Consider the following 20,721-nt stretch of genomic DNA (forward strand, 5'->3'; position numbering starts at 1 on the left):
AGGGTCTTGGAAAGTTACATGCTTAGAAGGACAACTTTCGTTGTTGACACAGAAAACCCCATGCCTGGTGTGGCCACACAACACTGATTCACCTGACAAGGCTCAGTCTGACAATCAAGAAAATCATGTTCTTTTTCTCATATGGGAAAATTGTAAAATCTAGCATCTGTGACTAGCTTTAGCCTCTAATTGTGCAGATGTGGTTTGCAACTGAGGATAATTAAGGACCCGATTCACGAAGACAACTTACGCTTTTGAGTAATTTACAATGTTTGAGTCATTTTACTACTTTCTGCTTATTCACAAAATCGGAGTGTATGTTACTACTAAAAAAAAAAGCACATAGTAAGTTAAACACCACACATGGCCATCCATGGGAACTGCCACACCCTCCCATTGAAAATAATGGAGGTAGGGAATTAAAATAAAGTCCATTTACAAACAATTTTAAATTGAATTAAAATATTTGAAATTGGTAAAAATATAAATTAGTATAATTTAATGTAAATAACATATATACAAAAAGTACAGATTTGTTATTGAATTATAAAATATATTTATTCCCTAATTAGAATTTAAAAATTAATGTTGTGTCAATAGTTTTTATTAAACTGTAAATTAATTTTCGTTAATTCTGTGCATTACTTTTAAAAATTATTTATCTTTAGGTGGAAATTTATTTTTTAATCTAAACTTTACAAAAATAATTTTAATTTAAATTTAGTATATTTTCTTTAATTCAAGATTTATTTTAAAATGAATAGTGCTGTAGCACCATGAATCTGAAGGCGATTTGGGAACATGAAGCAAAGCTTTATGTCACAGAACACTGAAAGAAGTCGCAGAAGACGTGCTCAAAGTTGAGGGCACCGACTCATGCCCACTCTTTGGACCATTACTAAAACAGGTCCTCATCGTGGTCCAGGTCTTCCAGTAAGCTGAAGTCAAAACAATAGCACAAGAAGGCCACGCAGAATGTGTCCAATTCCCACCACTCTTAACCTGCGAAGTTGTGAAGGTGTTAAGGATCCACTCGGTCTCACTTCTGGTCCAACACTGAGGAGCTGATTCTGCAACCGATTCCAATGATCCCAGAGTTTCCAGGGCTGTTGGCAACATCACAACATATTGTAGCCTTTACAGGGGCCATGTTGCAAATCTCTGCCACTCATCCTGCTCCCTATGGCACACTTTTGAACACTAGGGGGCTCATTAGGATGACGGGCGGACTTTGTCCGCCCGTCATCCTGTCATGGAAAGAGACCGCCCGCCGTAAGGGCGGGGGTCCTGTGGGTGGAATTAGGATGCACCCGCCACAGTGGTGGGCGCATCCCGCATTTTTAACATTGCGGCGGGGGGTGCTAAATGCTAAAAATGCATGTTGTGCATTTCAAAGCACAACATGACAGGCACCGTGCTGTGCCTGCCATGTTGTACTTTGAAACGCAGGGGGTTACCATAGGTACCCCCCCATGTGCAACCCCACCCCGCGGAGTCCATTGGGGCCCGCAACAGGCCCCCAAAGGAGACTCCGCATTGAGAGATGCCCATTGTAATATGGCTGGCGGTGTCTAATAGACACTGCCACCATATAAACCCTTTTTCCGCCCCGGTCACTAGGCGACCGTGGCAAAAAAGCGGCGGACGGTCTTTCCGTCCGCTTCGGACCCCCCTACCATACTAATATGGCGGGGGGTCATTCGGGAGCGGATGGCGGGCGGATCACCCCTGCCAGGCCGGCGATCCGCCCACCATCCTAATGGGCCCCAAAGTATCCGCTGAGGCCTCCAGTTGGGTTAGTGCCTGCAGGTCCACCCTCTTCTCCATTTGTGCCAACTGAACCTGTCTTGGGTTCCAATCCGGCACCCAAATCCACACCAGTCCCTTTGGTGTTGATGCTGGGCTAGACCCTGCATATGACAGAGGAAGACACTGTCCTAATAGTCCTATCTGACTTTGAGCTGAATTAATCTCGAGTCCAGGCAAGGCCATATCCCAATTCGTACTGATGCACCGGGCCCCAATTCATTTAGACTCAGAACAGAACCATGCCTCTACCTCAGAGCCACACCAGGTCCAACAACTGTTTGGTTCCTATACTGATCAAAGTCAATCAGCTTTTGGAGGTGACAATGCAGATAATGGGGATTATTCCCCCCCACATTAGATGATGACAGTTAATGCATGGACTTTCCGGTGGCCAGCGGCTGAGCACTTTCCAGACACTGGGTTATGTTCTCCCTCTGGGCCATCAACAGAATAGAGTGCCTCCTTTGCTTTGGTGATGAGATGAGCAGTAGAGTCTTAGACCTACAGCTGCCAACGGTGGAGATTAAAACTAATGTGTTGAAAGAAGTTCTGCAACCTTTACAGGCATCCTCTGAGGCTCGGCTATAATTTAATGAGGCCATGACTAACGCCTTATTTGGCATCTGGACTACGCCTTGTTCTTGTCCACCAGCAAACGGGTAGGTTGGCAGGTGCCACATGCTGGCACCAGCTGACGTTGCTCTATCGACACAGCACCCTACACTAGAAATTCTAACAGTATTGGCTTCTACCAACAGGGCAAACCTCAAATAATGCCAGTGATTCAGCCATACAGGGAGCAAAAGGAGTGGAAGCTTTCGGAGAATGGATATTTTCTTCGGCCATTGTAGCCCTCTGGTCATTCAAAGTAGGCTGTTATCTGGGGAAATGTTCCCTTGCTAAATGGGACATGGTTGGCAAGATTTTGCAGGCAGTTCCTTAAGAATTTCAGGTCTACCTGGCCCAAACCATCTGGGTTTGTTAGAATGTGGCAATATATATTACCCATTTTAGACCGGACACTCCGGACTGCTTGGGCAGAGTATTGGCAATCACGTGGTGCTTTGGTATTACACTTGTATGAGAACCATGGGCTTCTCTGGTGACGTGAAGGCCTCTTTATTGAATATGCCATTCGAATGAGCTCACCTGTTTCGTAAGAAGGATAATTCAGAGTTGGAACACTTCAAGGAAAGCTCTACCACAGCATGTTCCTTACACTTTTCCACACTAGCAAGACAGTACCCTCAGAAATTTTACCCTTTTGAGGTTACTCCAGAGTGTTGGCGTAACAGCAATGCTAAGGCCTACCTCTTCTGCAACAGGCATCCCAGGCCTTTTCGGGTCCGGCAGGGATCCAGCAAACAGCGATCAGGCTACCAGGGGCAGCAAATCCCGCAGTGAACTGACACATCAACCTCCAAGCCACTCTAGTTTGCCCTTAGTGGTACACGACCACCCTATGGAAGGCAGGATCATAAATTTTGTCCAAGGGTGGCAAAATATATATGACAGGTGGGTTCTTCAGATCATTCAGCAAGGCTCTTCTCTGTCATTCCTTTTAGCTTCCTGCCTCGTCCACTCACATCAGAGCATCTTTCAGAGGAGCATCTTTCCATCTTGCTTCAAGAGATGTAGGCTTTTTTGGCCATAGGAGGCATAGAGAGGAGCCATAGAGATGATTCTGAACCTGGAAATAGTGACTGGCTCTTGCCCATGCTATTTCCTCATGCCTAAGGAGGACAGAGCCCTTCATCTTATTTTAGCTCTCCGCCTTCTGGGTGCCTTCTTGCTGAAGACAAAATTCAAGATGCTCACATTGTTCCAGGTTCGGTCTGCCCTGTATCCAGGCAAATGGATGGTGGCTCTGGACCTGCAGGATGCCTCCTTTGACATGGCCGTCCCACAATTCCACAGATTCTACTTGTGATTCAAGGTAGGCCAGGAGCATTTTCAATTTGCCATGCACCCCTTTGACCACACCAGTGCCCTTTGGTATTCATGAAAATTATAGTGGTGGGTGCAGTACATCTTTGGAGGCTGTTCATTCTGGTTTTCTTCTACCTCAATGACTGTTTGTTGAAGACAGGCTTGCAACAGTCAGTCATAGACCACCCCCAGATGACAGGAAACCGCCTGGCTTCTTTGGGGTTCAGCATCAACAAGCCAAATTCACACCGGACTCATTTTCAAAAACTCCAATTCATCAGGACCCTTTTAGATACATTGCTGTTTTGGGCATTCCCTCCATCACAATGAGTCCAGGGCATTTAGCCTACAATCTCAATGTTTCAGCTTTTTCCTGGGTTTCAGTGAGATTGGTTCTTAAGCTTGTTGGACTCTTGACAGCCTGCATCCTATTCAACTATGCCAGGTGGCAGGTGCATGCTCTGCAATGAACATGAAGCATTAGTGGGCCCAGCACCAGGGGAACCTGTTTGATTCCTTCCAGATTTTGGACAAGGCTGCTGAAGATCTGCAGTGGTGACTTCTAGACTGCCTTTGGATCAGGAAAAAACCCATCTCCCTGCCCCGCAAGAGCAGCTAGTGGTGATGGATGTGATATTGTTGGGATAGGGAGGTCATCTGGGGGAAGTGGAGATCATAGGATTCTGGTCTCCGAAAAAGGCCAGAGCGCTGAAAACCTTGCTACCATTAACAGGCATCGCCACCACAATATGGTACTACAACAATCAATGGGGGGGCGGTGTGGGTATTGGTCCTGCGCCAAGAGATACTTTGTCTCTGGAGCTGGTTGGAGCATCAGGGCATTTTCCTGAATTTGAAGCACATGGCAGGATCTTTGAATGTCAGGGCATACAAACTGCCAGTTGAGCCTGGTGGATCACGAATGGGGGCTACATCCAGAGGTAGCACAGGGCATCTTCCAGCAGTGGGGAGTACCCTGGCTAGATCTTCTCGCTACCAGTGAGAACATGCACTGTCCAACTTCTGCACAGCGGAGATTCCAATAGGATCTCTCTTAGAGATGCAGTCCGGATAAACTGGAGCATGGCACTCCTGTATGCCTTTTCACTGTGCCCCTTCTGCCGGAGTTCTGAAGAAGATCAGGAACAATCAGACCCAAGCCATCCTAATGGCTTCAGAAAGGGCATGGTAAGTGTGACATTCAGAACTTCTAGCCATGAGCACCAGTCCTTCGATCAGGCTACTGACAAGGGAGAAGGGTTTGCACCTCAAGCTGCACAATCTGCACCTCCATGCGTGGAGAATGAGCGGTGTCAGTTGACTGCATTCGATCTTCATACCAAAGTTGTGGATGTCGTTCTTGATGCCAGATATCCATGTACAAACTCTGTATGCCTGGTTGCTGGCACAAGTTTGTGGCCTGGTGTAGCACACGCACTACATACCCATTACAGGCAAACCGGTCAGATGTATTGTTCTTTGTTTTATTTCTGGCCTTGGAAAGACTTGCAGTGGGTACCGCAAATGGTTATTTGTCAGCCCTATGGCAGTTTTGCATTTGCAGAACTAAATGTTCTTTTTCAGATCACCTGTTGTGATGAGATTTATAAAAGTCCTGACATGTTTCCCCCAAACGCTTTGTGATAACTCAGTGGGATCTTAAATTTTGTCTCGCTTTCCACATGTACACCTCATGTGAACAGATGCACAGCTGTCCAGTATTCCTTCTGACATTGTAGACCGTATTCCTGTTTGAGATAACTTCAGATCCTCATTAGAGTGAACTCCATTTTCTGTCGGTACAGCCACATTACACCTTTTCCCAGGTAAACTCGGTGGACAATCAGCTTTTTGTGGGCTTCTTTGAGGGTAAAGAAGGCCAAGCCTGTGTACAAAAGGACCTTTTCAAGGTGGATAGTTTTCTGCATTAAGATCCGCTATGCATTGACTGAAAAGCAGCCTCCAGAAGTACTGAGGGCCAACTCCACCTGGGGCAAGGATGCTACAATGCCATGTACTTGATATCTGCAGAATCACAACATGGACATCAGGGCAAATATTCACAAAGGCTAAAACTAATGACCCACACACTGGGAGTTTTCTCCCAGGGTGTGAGGGTAATTTTTTTGTCTTTCACCTTCCTAGCTGTGATAGACTGGACAAAAAAGGCACTAACCTGTCCGCTAAACGGTGCAATACCTTTACTCCATAGCCCTACCTCATTGGGCCATCACAGGAAGTTTTCTATCCATGGAGCCAACAGTGGGTATCTCTACAAAAAATGTAAGGTCCGTCCATTTCTAAATGAGACAAGCAGGCAAAGGGTTTGAAGGACAGGGTACTCCATCGTTTTAACTACGGAGGGCGATGCTCACCAAAATCAAATGCATGTCCCTAGTCTTTTGGCAAGAGTTAAAAGATAATACCAGCAAGTACAGATAGACTTATTTTCTATTTTAAAGTTCTGAAAATATTTTGCAAGATAAATGGCATATCTTTTTCATATAAGCCAATTCATAGAATGCTATTTTCCAAGATTCACTTTTGTATGCTTATCTTTTAAGGTGTACATGCAATACATTTTGAAAAACAGTTCTCTTTGTTGTTTTTCAGCAAGGTTCACCGAGATTTATTGTTCTTATACCCGATATCTGTCGATAGTCCCAAATCTCACTTTATTTTAGAGGGAAATTCCGCAAAACCCTCTTTGATATATATATCTATATATATATATATATATATATATATATATATATAGTTCCTGCAGTTCCTGATCACGTGATCAGGAACTGCTAAGTTCGAAACGCGTAGGTGAACCAAGAGATTTGAAGTTGAAATAAATTTGTGTTTAAACCACCCAAGAAGAGTGCGGCGTCTTTGTGAAACTTGCTGTTACAATATACATATATACATATATATATATATATATATATATATATATATATATATATATCCTCAAACTCTCCCCGCAGGAAGAAACGAGTCACACACACAACGGACTGCTGATAGTGTCTTTATTAGCAGCTCTGGCAATCCTGATGCATTTCAGTCTCACAACCTTTTTCAAAGGTAAGCCAAAGCATCCACCAAACTCGCAGCCAACAAGGTGATTGCTCCCCTTTGCTTTTTTAACCCTCTGGTGGGCGGCCCTTAGTGAGCCTTCCTGTGAGGCATGCTGGTCCTTGTGGTGCAGAGTTCGTCAATTATTCCCCTCTGGTGGGTGATGCTTTTAGGAGAAAGTTCTTGTTTTCCGCTGCATACTTCTAGTTCCGTTATCTCCTCGCAAGACCCTTTTCGAATTGCAGGATACCAAGCCAAACACAGTATTTGGCGGCGCACTACTGTCCCTTTTCCGGTTTTACCGGATCAACAACTGTGGTTCAATGCGGGCAGTAATGGCGCTCTTTACAAGCGGTGCGATCCTCCCGGCAGAACCATGCTGGTATAACATCCTCAAACTCTCCCCGCAGGAAGAAACGAGCCGCACACACAACGGACTGCTGATAGTGTCTTTATTTGCAGCTCTGGCAATCCTGATGCATTTCGGTCTCACAACCTTTTTCAAAGGTAAGCCACAGCATCCACCAAACTCGCAGCCAACAAGGTGATTGCTCCCATTTGCTTTTTTAACCCTCTGGTGGGCGGCCCTTAGTGAGCCTTCCTGTAAGGCATGCTGGTCCTTGTGGTGCAGAGTTCGTCAATTATTCCCCTCTGGTGGGTGATGCTTTTAGGAGAAAGTTCTTGTTTTCCGCGGCATACTTCTAGTTCCATTGCCGGGTAGAAATTGAGATACTCCAGAAACGCATCAGGCATTAACAGTGGTCGAGCTGCTTATGGAATCGGTGTGCTGGATGTGCACATACCATTAAAGAGAGAGCCCAAACCTTTGAGGCGGGTGATCTCAGGAACCACTGCACCAATCACAACACCCAATACAGCGTTGGAAAGGGCAGTTGCAACAGAAGGACATAGGCTATGCAGACGCCCACCATATACATTTAAAAGGTAAAAGAACCGTGCCAACAAAGTAGTCCCTTGTGGGCGTGTCTGCGTTGTGCTGTGGGCATGTGCTGGGGGTGTGACAAACGCTGGGCGTGTGTGGTACGTTCCGCCCTTCATGCCGTGTCTCATATCGTGGGCGTGTGCTGGGGGCGTGGGCGTGTGCGGGCGCGGGATTACGGAACAAAAAGCGAGCGTTGTGCCCAATATTTCATTGTTTTTTCTTTTCAGGTTCTGTACATTCCAGCTCCGGGTGTCCACCCTGCTCTCTTTAAATACCCCTGCACCCCATAATCATAACCCACCTTTACTCCTTAAAAGACCCCAGCACCCTTAATCACTAACCCATCTTAACCTTATAAATATACCCTGTACCCCAAAACCCAAACCTATCCCTAAACCCTAAAAATACCCCTGTACCCCAAAACCTAGCCCTGAAACCTATAAATACCCCTGTACCTCAAAACCAAAACCTACCCCATAACCCTAAAAATACCCTGTACCCCAAAACCCAAACATAGCCCTGAACCCTAAAAATACCCCTGTACCCCAAAACCCAAACTTACCCCTGAACCCTAAAATATCCCTGTACCCCAAAACCCAAACCTACCCCTGAACCCTAAAAATACCCCTGTACCCCAAAACCAAAACCTAGCCCTGAACCATAAAAATAACCCTGTACCCCAATACCCAAACCTACCCCTGAACCCTAAAAATACCCCTGTACCCCAAAACCCAAACCTAGCTCTTAACCCTTCAAATACCCCTGTACCCCAAAACCCAAACCTACCCCTGAACCCTAAAAATACCCCTATACCCCAAAACCCAAACCTACCCCCTGAACCCTAAAAATACCCCTATACCCCAAACCCCAAACCTAGCCCTGAACGCTAAAAATACCCCTCTACCCCAAAACCCATACCTATCCCTAAACCCTAAAACTACCCCTGTACCCCATATCCCAAAACTATATCTGAACCCTTAAATACCCAAACACCCCAAAACATATACCTCAGTACCCCCAAAACATATACCCCTATACCCATACTTACCTTAGCCAAACATTTAAAAAAAAACATGCTTTTACCATTCATGCATTTACAACGAATTTTGTTGTAAATGTATGCGTGGTAAAAGTATATCAAATGTAATGCCATGCGTTATTATGGCATTGCGGAGTCATGGTACTTTCATAATGAAAGTATGCGGAGTGATGGTATGCGGAAAGAATGTTGCGGAATAATGGGTGTTTACCCTCCCTGGTAAGTACATTGGTGTCACGGCGGCCCACATCTCCAGCAACATACCCATATTTTTTCACCACCGATTTGAAAAATGCACAGGTCTCTCTCATTGAAGGCCAGCACCGACATACACTTTTAGACACACCTCCCGCCACAAGTTCTAGAATTGCGAACTTTAGAGCTGGGGAACTACGTTCGAATCTCAGCATTAGCTCAATACTGTGATTCCAGGCAAATCGCTTTGTCTCCCTGTGCCTACCACAAATGAATGTGTTCTTCTGTAATGTAAATTGTGCTCATGCCATGTTGTCGAGTTTGCGCTATATAATATTGCAAGGAAAAATAAAGTAGGGAAACTCGAGTTCACACACTACTGAACGCGCACTCTTAAGTGCATCAGCAGTGCACTGTGAATCAGAGCGTTTCAAAGGCCTGTCACAGATAAGAAATGCTATCAAAACGAAATCCTACAAAACAATATACTACTGGCCGGCAGCAACTCATACCCGGACAAGGTCGGGACGGGCTGCTAGTATTAACATAAAGGTGTGGGCGCCAGAACTTTCATATAGACATAATCTGTATGTGAATCTAGCTAATTTGCCATTATAGTTGCATTGTGTCAAACCTTGTGTGTACTGCACACAATATCAGCCCCATGCATGTGCAAGCCAAACATCCGAATCATGCTTCAATTGGAAAGTGCACATTATAAATTATAAGTTTTAAATTCAACGAAACACATACACTTTCTGAATATAAAATATTCTTACCCTAACTATGCGAAGTTCCAACCTTATAGAGGAGCAGAGAGGGAAATAGCCAGAAATGGGAGCAAAATAACACACGTATAGAGAATCAGTTAAGCACCCTTATTCGTAAAGGGCGATCGGGTGGAACAAGGGAAGTACGGAAGTTCAATTTCCCTTATGACTTACTTCGTCAAAGTTCACCCTCGCTGAAACATCTAATGTGTATTCACAGACCTCCTCCCGACATTGCAGCGATTGCGGCATGTTAGTGTTCTAATAGGGTCTATGCGGAAGTGGTGCCTGACCGATGACGTCGGGCAAGGCAACAGGCTTGGTAAATTGGGAAATGTAGTCATAGCCTCCGCGCCTGTACATTTGTGTCCATTGAGAATTCCGTATAGTCCCTCATCAGGAGAAGTTTTATCCAATGATTGGCAATGGGCCGGAATAAAGAGCCATTTCGTCTCAGCTGTGCGTGTCAATTTTCTGATTTTCACTTCATTTTCACTTTTTGTCCAGCCTTGTCCTCAAAAAGGGATTTCCCTACAGACGGTCCAAAAGCCAATGAATGCCTACTTATGTATATGCACATCATAAATACAATAAATATATACAGATCATAAATATAATATTTCTTCTTAGCAGTGACTGTGTTTAGTGCTCATAGAGTGACACAGAAGATTTTGCCAAAAAATACGGAAAAAACCTCATTGTACAAATATACCAGTAGAGGATTACTAACCATGTGTATATTATATTTATATTTGTTCACTACAATTATTGACTCTCTCAGTAGGCATTTTGCTAAGGAGATTGTAGCTTAAACCTTATGCATATCCATATTAATGCAATGAAAATGCTAATGTTTTAAATGCCTCAAATTTATATGGCATATCCAAGTCTTCGATGCAAAAGGAGACTGGAAAATATCCCATGGCAGTGATACCCTTATTACACATTTGTTACTACAAGGGGTAACTTGTAGTCATAATAATGGTTCAGCGTGGTGGTAAATTTATATTTGTAACCATGGAATATCATCATTCAGGATATCTATATGAGTTTTTAAATGTTTCACCCACTGCTGTTCTCTTTCAAGCAGTGTGTTGCTCATGTAGTTTCCAGGTCGATATCTTACCTCCGCCAATATAATCCATAGTATTTCATTCTCTGTGTGTTGTTTACTGAAATAATGTTTCATTAGGCACGTATATGTGTTCCTACACGTAATAGTGCTCTGATGTTTATTAATTCTTAGCCAAATCATACAGGTTTTCATGCCAATATATTTTTTGTCACAGGGGCATGTGATCAGATATACCACGTTCTCAGTGTTACAGTTGGTATGATGTCTTAGAACCCAAGGTCGATCAGTCCCAATGTCTAGCGCTTTCTGTTGTTTGGTAAACAAGCATACTGAGCAATTACTACATGGAAAATGTCCAACCACTGGGGGAAGTTCCCACAATGTTTCTGTAAAGTATTCTTCTCATTAGGGGTAGACGTGTGAACCAATTTGTCCTTATGCTCATACAATGTTTGAAGGAAAATAGTGGCAATTTCCAATCACAACCAGTCGTTTTTAGTATGGTCCAAATCTTGGAGATTATCTGTTTCACCTTTCTGGAATCCGGTATAAATGGGTCACACATGTTATCATGTCCTCTGTCTCCCAGGGGTAGGTATCCAAAAGGGCCTCCCTGTTGTTATTGTGGGTTCTTTTCTTTGGCTTCACCAACACCCTGGATGGATATCTATGTGACTTTGGTCTATCGGCGAATCTATCTGCTTGTTCATTATAGGTAACAGTGTCTGAGCAGTTTCGTTGAATCCGTATAAATTGCCCGAACAGCAAATTTTCCCTTATAGGTTTCAGGTGGTGGCTATAGAATCATAGCAGACTATTTTTGTCTGTTGGTTTTTCATGTACTTTAGTGATTATTTCATCTCCCACCGTGTTGATATTAAGGTCGAAAAAAATAAATGATGTCTTGTCAATGTTGTGAGTGAATTGTAAATAAGGGTCCCTGGTGTTGACCCAAGCACAAAATTCAGTTGCTAAAGTCAAATCACCTCCCCAAATCACAAGGACATCATCAATGTACCTATGCCATAATCTGATGTTTGTTAGATAAGGTTTCAAATCATTGTAAATGTGTTCACACTTCAAAAGATAGACATATAGACATGCCAGAGTTGGGGTGAAGGTACTTCCCATAGAAGTGCCCTTCACCTGATAGTATATGGTTCTCTCACATTCAAAAAAGTTGTCAGTGAGAGCTATTCTAGCGCAATCCAATACAAACTCAATAGGAGCAAAAGTATCAATATCGGTGGCTCTGAGACGATTCCCAATAGTAATAAGAGTCTGTTCTTGGGGTATAGATGTATATAGGGCCTCTATTTCCATTGTCATCAAGATGTCTACATTGGAATCCATACTTAGGGTGTTGATAAGACACAGCACCTCTTTGGTATCTTTCAGGAACAAGGGCATCTTTTTAACTAATAGTCTTAAGAACCAGTCACATAATTGTGACAAAGGTTCACGAATATAGTTGATTCCTGAAACAATGAGACATCCTGAAAGGGTGGGGGGAGGGGGATTTGTTCTTATGTAATTTGGGCAGGATGTAGAACAGCGCCATTCTAGCCCATATTCTTTGCTTCTTCAACCATGATTTCGATTTCATTAGTGAGACACAAGGTTGAGCCAACCTCCAAAACCTTGTAACTATTTCGATCCTCCCCGCTGACAAGAAATATATTTGCATGACAACCCGAAACATTCGGCTACGAATTAATAAACATCAAAGTGCCATTAGGTGTAGGAAGACACCTACTTGCCTAATGAAACATTACCTCAGTAAACAACACACAGACAATGATCTACTGTGGGTTATATTGGAGGACATAGGATATAGACCAGGAAATGACACAAGCAAATACTGCTTGAGAGAGAACAGCGGTGGGTGAAGAGTTTGAAAACTCATATAGATGGCCTGAATGATGATATTAAATAGTTACAAATTTAAGTCTACCTCCACGCTGAACCAATATTTCAACTATAATTTACCCCTTATAGTAGCAAATGTGCAAAAAGGTTGTCACTACCATATGATATTTTTAAGTCTCCTTTTGCATCCTTGGCCTGGGTATGACATATAAATGTGAGGCATTTGAGACATTAACATCTCAATCGCATTGATATGGATCTGCTTACAGTTTAAGCTAAAATCTCTATATCAAAAGTCCCCCTGAGAGAGTGTCAATAAGTGTAGTGAACACATATAAATATAATATGCACATGGTTGGTAATCCTCCACTGGTATATTTGTACAAGGAGATTTTTACTGAATGTGGTTTTGGGCAAAATCTGCTGGGTCACTCTATGAACACTAAACCCAGTCGCTGTTGAGAAGAAATATTATATTTATGATGCACATATATTTTTTATATTTTTGATTTGCATATACGTAAGTAGGCATTTACTGGCTTTCAGACCGGCCGTAGGGAAATTGCTCCTTGAGAATATGGCCGGCCGAAAAGCGTAAATAAATTCTAACTCACAAAATTGACATGCACAGCTGGGGCGAAATGGCTCTCTATTCTGATCCATTGCCAATCATTGGATAAAACTTCTCCTGATGAGGGACTACACAGAACCCTCGATGGACACAAATGTACCAAAGTGGCGGCTAGGACTACATTTTTCCACTTTACAAAGGCCGTCACTCCTCCCGACGTCGTTGGTCAGGTGCCACTTCCACATAGACCCTATTCGAACGCGCACATAGTCCACATACCGCAATTGTGGTAACTTCGGGAAGAAGGTCTGTGAATACACAGTAGGTGATTCACTGAGGGTGACCTTTGATGAAGTAAGTCATAAGGGAAATAGAACTTCTGAACTTCCCCCTTCCACCCGATCACCCTTTATCAATATGGGTGATTAACTGTTTCTCTATACATGCTTTATTTTATGGTTCTAGAGTGTGACTATAAGGCTCCCTCACAGCTCCTCATTAAGGTTGGAACTTCCCATAATTAGGCTAAGGATATTTTAGATTTTAAGAGTGACTTATGTGCTTCATTGAGCTTAAAACGTATCATTTATATTGCGCACTTTACGATTGAAGCATGATTTGGATGTTGGGCTTGCACATGCATTGGGCTAATATTGTTTGCAGTATACATACGGTTTTACACAATGTGACTATAATGGCGAATTAGCTAGATTCACATACAGGTTATGTCTATATGAAGGTTCTGGCACCTACACATTTAAGTTAATATATCTATGCGTGTACATGTTATGTACATCCTTGTCAATTGTTACATTTATCTTTTATTGTCATGGGTTTTTATGTCTTTCTATAGGAACATTTGCTAAATCCGGACTGAAGAGACCAAAAATCAGCAATCTGCCATTGTGTATGTGAAGTCAGGATGCCTGTGTAGTGAAAGGGACACATTATTGGGTCATATAGGGTCCAATTCTGTCCTGAAGAAAGTCCCGGACCCCATTGCTGGCCAGCTAAGGACTGAAACATGTCGAACTGATCTGATGTGGACATGAGTACCATAATAGAGCCTCGATTGTCCCATGTTACTTTTTAATTAATCCCCCTCCACCAAATAATAAAAGCCCAGAAAGGTATGTATGGTAGGAGGTATAGATTGTTGTTGGATACTCCCTTCCCTTGGTTCCCTTTTAAAGATTCGCCCATAGCCCTGAATGAGGGTCTCGCTCACCATTAGAGGATGTTTTGGCAAACAAGGGATGGCCAATGATGATTTATTTCAGTCGCTCTGGATCCGCCACGGAATCCACATGGGGGTAGGTGTTGCAGGCTGAGACCGCACGCCTTTGGGGTCCCTGACTCCCCTGTGCAGGTCCCACAGGAGCAGACTGTGGGGCACCTTAGGGATCACCCCAGGGTCGCATTATTCGAAGCAGGACCAATTGGCCTGCTCCACAGACCAACCAAGTTAAGGTTGTATATAAACTCTATATTTCACTGTGTAGTACTAGTCACCATGGTCCTGAAGAATTGCTAGTTTAGCATGAAACATGTCGACCACACCAGAGGGTTGTAGATAGTCCAGCCTGAAACTACCAAAGCGCTTTATCTCCCCTCCCACCATTTTAATCAAGGAGGGCCAGCCATGGTAATAAAACTCCATGTGGACTGACCCACCTTTTTTATCATCACCACCTTCTCACGACTACACCTTTTTTGCTCTCTCACACGCATGCACCATATGGCAGGAACAAAAGATCTCCGCTAAAGAGCCCCTTCGCGGGTGCCCGTCGGACATTGCAGCGCCAGTCCGACGAGGAGCAGGACCCATATGATGAAGCATGACACCTAGCTTGCTGGGTGTGTGAGGGTTCTAGTTCCCAAGAGGGGTTTCCCCACCTTCCCTTCCCCTCTTGGTTTCCCTATACACATTCACACTCATCAATCTCAGCCTTTCCGGGGAACTTTGTGCCTTATTTTGCTTAACTATGGCCAATGATGAAGCATGACACCTGGCGGAAGCGTGAAGCCATCCCGATAATTTTTATAAAAAAGTCCATAGAACTAGATGAGTGTTGTTGCCAGTAAGTCTAGGTCACCCATATTGAGGAAAGTCCTATATGATAGGGTGATATTGATTAATAAGGGTTCTTTTGTTTTTGGTGTGTTTATAGAGTTTTAATCTGGCCAGAAGGTGTGGGTTTTGGAGCTTGCGGAGCCCAGAGCTACCCAAAACAACTGAACAGGCCCCAAGCCCATATGAGATGAAGAAGCGGAAGGGTGAGTCCTCCTACCAGTGGATCTTAAGACTCCTAGGAACCCCTTAAGGGTGCTCCACCTAAATTGCTTCAAACCCCACTTTGAGAAGTCTGAAGTCAGTTTGCTCTTAGCAACAGATGAAGGGGTGAAAGAGGGCCTTACCTCTGCCTGACCTCCTGTCAACCCAGGAGCAAGATGGGTCAACAGGGGGTGTTAATCTCTCCCCCATCTCTGACCCAGTTGTTGGGGCAGTTTTCCTCTGTGTTCTCCCTCATTCCTGGGTTTACACATTTGTGTACCCATGACATAGACATTGAAGACAGTTCTCTTCTCACAACTAAAGTTTACAGGTTGTCGGATCAGGTGAGAACCAGAATCAAGGAGGAGGTCTCCAAGATGCTTGTGTTAGCTGTAATTGCACCCTCCAACAGTCCCTGTTCCAGCCACATAATCGTGAAATTAGCAGAATTGCATACATCATTAGAACGTTGCTTACAATCATACTGTGACTTCAACTGTATGAAAGTAATTCACCCATACACTAAACATCCCTCAACAATGTTTAAAGTCTCAGAATTTTCTCTGAACTTATGGAAATAAATATCTGCACCTTTTAAATTGGCAGATTACACACGACATAACACATTTTTTATGTAAGCATGTACACAAATTTACGAATGAATAATGTCTTGTAAGAAGAAGCTGAAAGCTTTAATTTTTCTCAAATATTTTTGACAACAGGCAATCGATATAAGCAGCAATCTTTTTGCAACATACGTCTGCATCTTGCATAGTTCTCCCTAGTTTGTGCCTTGTTTTAATAAAGTACTGTTTGAACTTACAACTTAACTGGTAGCTAAAGAGTCACCATACAATTTTTACCAAACTAAATCCCACTCTTCTCCAGTACAATACTGTTTCTAATTTGTACATGCACACATGTACATTGAATTAATATACGAAGGACAATTTTGTGACTTGATTAGGACCAATGTTGTGTTTTAAAATGTTGTAGCTGTTTGTGCAGTAATTTGAAGAGCAGTAAGTTGAGTGATGTCATCAATATGTCACTTTAGATCTCATTAGTGACATCATCAATTATGTCTTTTAACATGTCTACTGAACCTCTTCTCCCCTTGCATATTCAAATGAAAAAAAACACGGTGGTCTGAGATTCTCGACCCAAGCACCACTTCTTTGGAATTCTCTCCCTCCGGAACTGCGTCAAATACCCTCCTACTCACAATTAAGGAAATCGCTTAAAGCTTGGCTTTTCTCCCAGGCATACAACTAACTCTTACCCACTGCCTTGGTCTTAAGCCCCTCCACCCAAGCGCCAAAAAACCTCTGGTGAACGTGCGCTCTATAAATAATTTTATCATCATATCATGTCATAACTGATTTAAAATGTGAAGTCATAAGCAGTGCATGTGGGGGCTCAATTTATAGTTAGCTCAGGAAATGATGACTTATGAATTTTCAGTGCTTTTCTTGTGTTTTTAAATGTTCGTTTTCAGTTCTTTAAACACCTAACTACAATTACGGATGCTGGAAAACAAAGCATCCATAACAGTGAACCACTACAAATGTTAATTTAGTTTTTGTTTTTTAAGTGGATGTTTACCTTTTTTTACCATAAGGTCATTTCTTCTTACCATACCTAACTATAACAGCACGTTAACCTATGTTTTTTTAATGAATTGCTGTTTCTGTTTTTTTTGTCATATTCATGCAACTCCTCCACTAATCATAGGTTTTGAAATGGACTCTGGCCAGGTCCTGTGCCCAAAAAACAGGCAGGCACCCAAACCCCTGACAAGTATGGTTTTGGTATGTGATTAGCCGCAGGGCCTGGCAAGCGGCTAAGGACTGCACATGACCCTATACAGGAAAAACAAAACCCACCACCATTGATTGCCTTTGGCCCAGTGCAGGGGTGGTTGACTGCAGGACCTGCACCAAGATTCCCAAGGGCAGCCAACCCCCTGCGGACATCCACCCCACATTTTTCTTTTTTTGTTTGCAGCCACACAAGTGCTACCCCCACGGTACAGCAAGACCTTGCAATTTCATTTACTGAAACTTGCGCAGTCCCACACTACAATGGGATTGCTTCTTGTACACTGACTCTTGGGGGAATCAGCAGTACCTCAAGTTTTTTAAACAATTTATGGACATGGGGACAGTGTCCTGTAAAGGCAGCCGTACCATTTTCTTTCACGTTGCTGCCAGCCATTCAAATTGCTCGATATTGCGGGACCAGTACCAGTTCCATGGTACTGAAGTGGCTGATGAGAGAAAAAGGAGAAAAAGCAACCTCGGCGAATCAGAGACGCTTATTTTTTTAATTTACAGTACAGCGGAAGTCCCGTGGAACCAACTTTCCAGATATCACTCTAATTTTAACTCCTTCATGACAACCCCAAGCTGTCTTTAAACTTAAATTTATCGACAACGGCTGAATGTATCTACACCAAATAATGAAAAACACGCTTTCTGAGTAAAGTTTTCCCTGCCAAATTTGATGTCATTTAGTTCAGCCATTTGTTTCTGTACTGCTACCCAAAATATCATAAGGGAACTAACAAGGCAAAACAGTGTTGTGAGACCCCTTTTTTTTACCCTGCTTGATGGATCACCCCGGGGCTTTCCAAGAAGGAGCTATGGTGGATGAACCTTTTTTTTAGAAAGTTAGGTGAAGATTTGTAACACGGCAACAACGTTCTTAGCAAAACTAATAAATCTCTTCCGGTGGAAACTCTGATCCATCTATAAACTATACAGTACTGAAATATATCTATATATAAAATAGAGAGAGATGTATTTTTTGTAATAGGGAATTACCTCAATAGAAAAGTATTACTGATAAACCAAGCATGGTTTGTATTTGTAGTCAAAGGTGGAATATTTTGACATTTCTAAAACGTTATTACTTAATTGGGATTAGATATGGCGTAGACTACTATTTCTGTTTTTAACCTATACTCCAGTGGTTCCCAAACTGGGCGCCGTGGCTCCCTGGGGAGCCGTCAAACCTAGCCAGGGGAGCCATGCACCAAGCACTTTAATGCATTTAATGTTGAAGGGTCTATTGGCTTCAGGTAAACTAATTAGACTTAAACGCATCATGTCGATGATTTGTACGTGACATGCCTAAAGCTGTAAACGTAGTGCTTAATTGATGGCATGTCGAGGGCGACGACCGCCATATTTAACTGGATCCCCCCGTTCAAACAATCCCAAATTAAGTGGAAGATACCTGATTTATTTTGTTAGACTTGTTAATAGTTTTTTTTCCCAAATGCATTTTACACCAATGCAAGTTATTAGGAAAGTACAGTTGTACTGTCTATTAAACACACTAAGTATTATTAGGTATTGGCATTTTTTATTTATTTATTTTAATTAAAGTTTTCAGTCAAACAAAGAGACAAAAATACAATAAGAAAAGCAGATCAAATGTTCAATAAAAGCATCCCTGAAGCAGACATTACAGACACTGGGTATTGCGGCATATATGAGATGGAGGAGTAATACCCCAATTTGCTTTGTTACAAAGGAGTTCTAATATACACAGGTCATAGCATAAAAATATGTACCAATATAAAAGAATATGCATACGAGGCAAATGAAATCCACAACATAACAGTAGGATGACCAGGGGACTGTTATATTAAAGGGCAGTAGTGGCACATACATTATACTTCTTGAGCTTCATCAGTACTCTGTCGAGCAAGTCGATATTGTGCAAAGAGACGCCAGAAACTCTTTGTGCGGTTACACGGATGGAGCATTTCATTATAAACATCGGATTGGGTATTACAATAAATCATATCTTTTTCCCACTCTGCAGTAATAGCTACAGAACCTCGCATCCACCTCATTGCAAGCCTACGCCTGGCGAAAAGAAAACCCATTGCTATCAATTTGCGTACGTTCTTCTGGAAGGGGCTTCGTATACCTCAATAGCGCAATTAAGGGGTCCGGAGTGAGGGAGAGCCCTACAGTATCAAACTTTTTAAAAACATTTGTCCAGAAGACCTCTACCTGAGGACACTTCCAAGCTATGTAGAAGAACCCAGCATCAGACATATTACAGCGTTCACAGTTATACGAATCACGTAATCTGTACCTGTGCAGGCGTTGTGGGGTATAAAGAACTCTATTCAAGAACTTAAAATGTGCTAATCTGTGACGACCATTAATGAAGATCTTACGTGTGACTTCACAACAGTAAAGCCATATATCATCTGTGATAGAAACTTCTATGTCAGCTTGCCAAGCCAGTCGCGAATTGAAGTATTGGCATTTGTACTTGAATCATAGATACTTCCAGTACACATTTCTTGCATTACACACACATTTCCAGACAGGCCTGCTCTGTCCTTGAGCACATGGAAGTAAAACACCATTTACAGCATAATGCCAACATTTGGAAGCAAGAAAGAGGGACGTTTAAAAAAAGAAAAAAAAAGAAATCACAGGAATTTATTTTACTTTTACAGCAAAAATAAAGCTGTATGTGGTTTAAAAAATCATGAGTCACACAGCTGAGACAGGTGTGTTGGCACTTATGACATGGGTAGAAGTGGAAGTGGATGCAAATATTCTTCAAGCACAGAAACACTTTGGCAATGGGGCCTACATGCATAAGGGTACTATCTAGCTCTGTAACAGGAATAAAAACATTTGAGAAGCAACTCTAAATGGGCAAAGAAGTGTAACTAGGAATATTTTATTAGCGACACCACCTTAGTAATAAGAAATACCCTGCGTATATGATTATAATACCTTCATCTGCTTCATCACAATTATTTTTAGGGAGAAAAATGCAAGTACTCGCGAGGCTCGGCTTACATCCACCCCACCCTCCAAGAAAAGTCACAGTGGGGAGCCACTGGCAATGGCCAATGGGTCAAGGGAGCCGCGAGTCGAAAAAGTTTGGGAACCACTGGTATACTCAGTTGCAGATTTAATGTACTTTAAATGAAATTATATTGTTTGTTCCTGATTTTTTTAAATATCATTTTTATTTCAATTGTATTTCCTTAAAATAGTATTTCCTTAAAAGTAGGTTTCCGATATTTGTTTCTCTCTTTTTTCATTTTTTTGTTTGACCATTTATTCATATACATCACAATAGGTCAATGCTGCTGGTTATATGGTGTTGCTCGAACAAATGATATAAGGAGCCCTCTACCACCA

The 20,721-nt window shown here is 42.6% G+C and overlaps 1 protein-coding gene across 1 annotated transcript in view; it reads right to left on the reverse strand.

The window, feature by feature from the left end:
• The window catches only part of LOC147678429 (hydroperoxide isomerase ALOXE3-like), a 167,690-nt gene that overhangs the window by 14,675 nt on the left and 132,294 nt on the right, over nt 1–20,721 (reverse strand). The gene's annotated exons all lie outside the window — the stretch shown is intronic.

This window comes from Lissotriton vulgaris, chromosome 12 (assembly GCF_964263255.1).
Source record: "Lissotriton vulgaris chromosome 12, aLisVul1.2, whole genome shotgun sequence".
NCBI classification, from domain to species: domain Eukaryota; kingdom Metazoa; phylum Chordata; class Amphibia; order Caudata; family Salamandridae; genus Lissotriton; species Lissotriton vulgaris.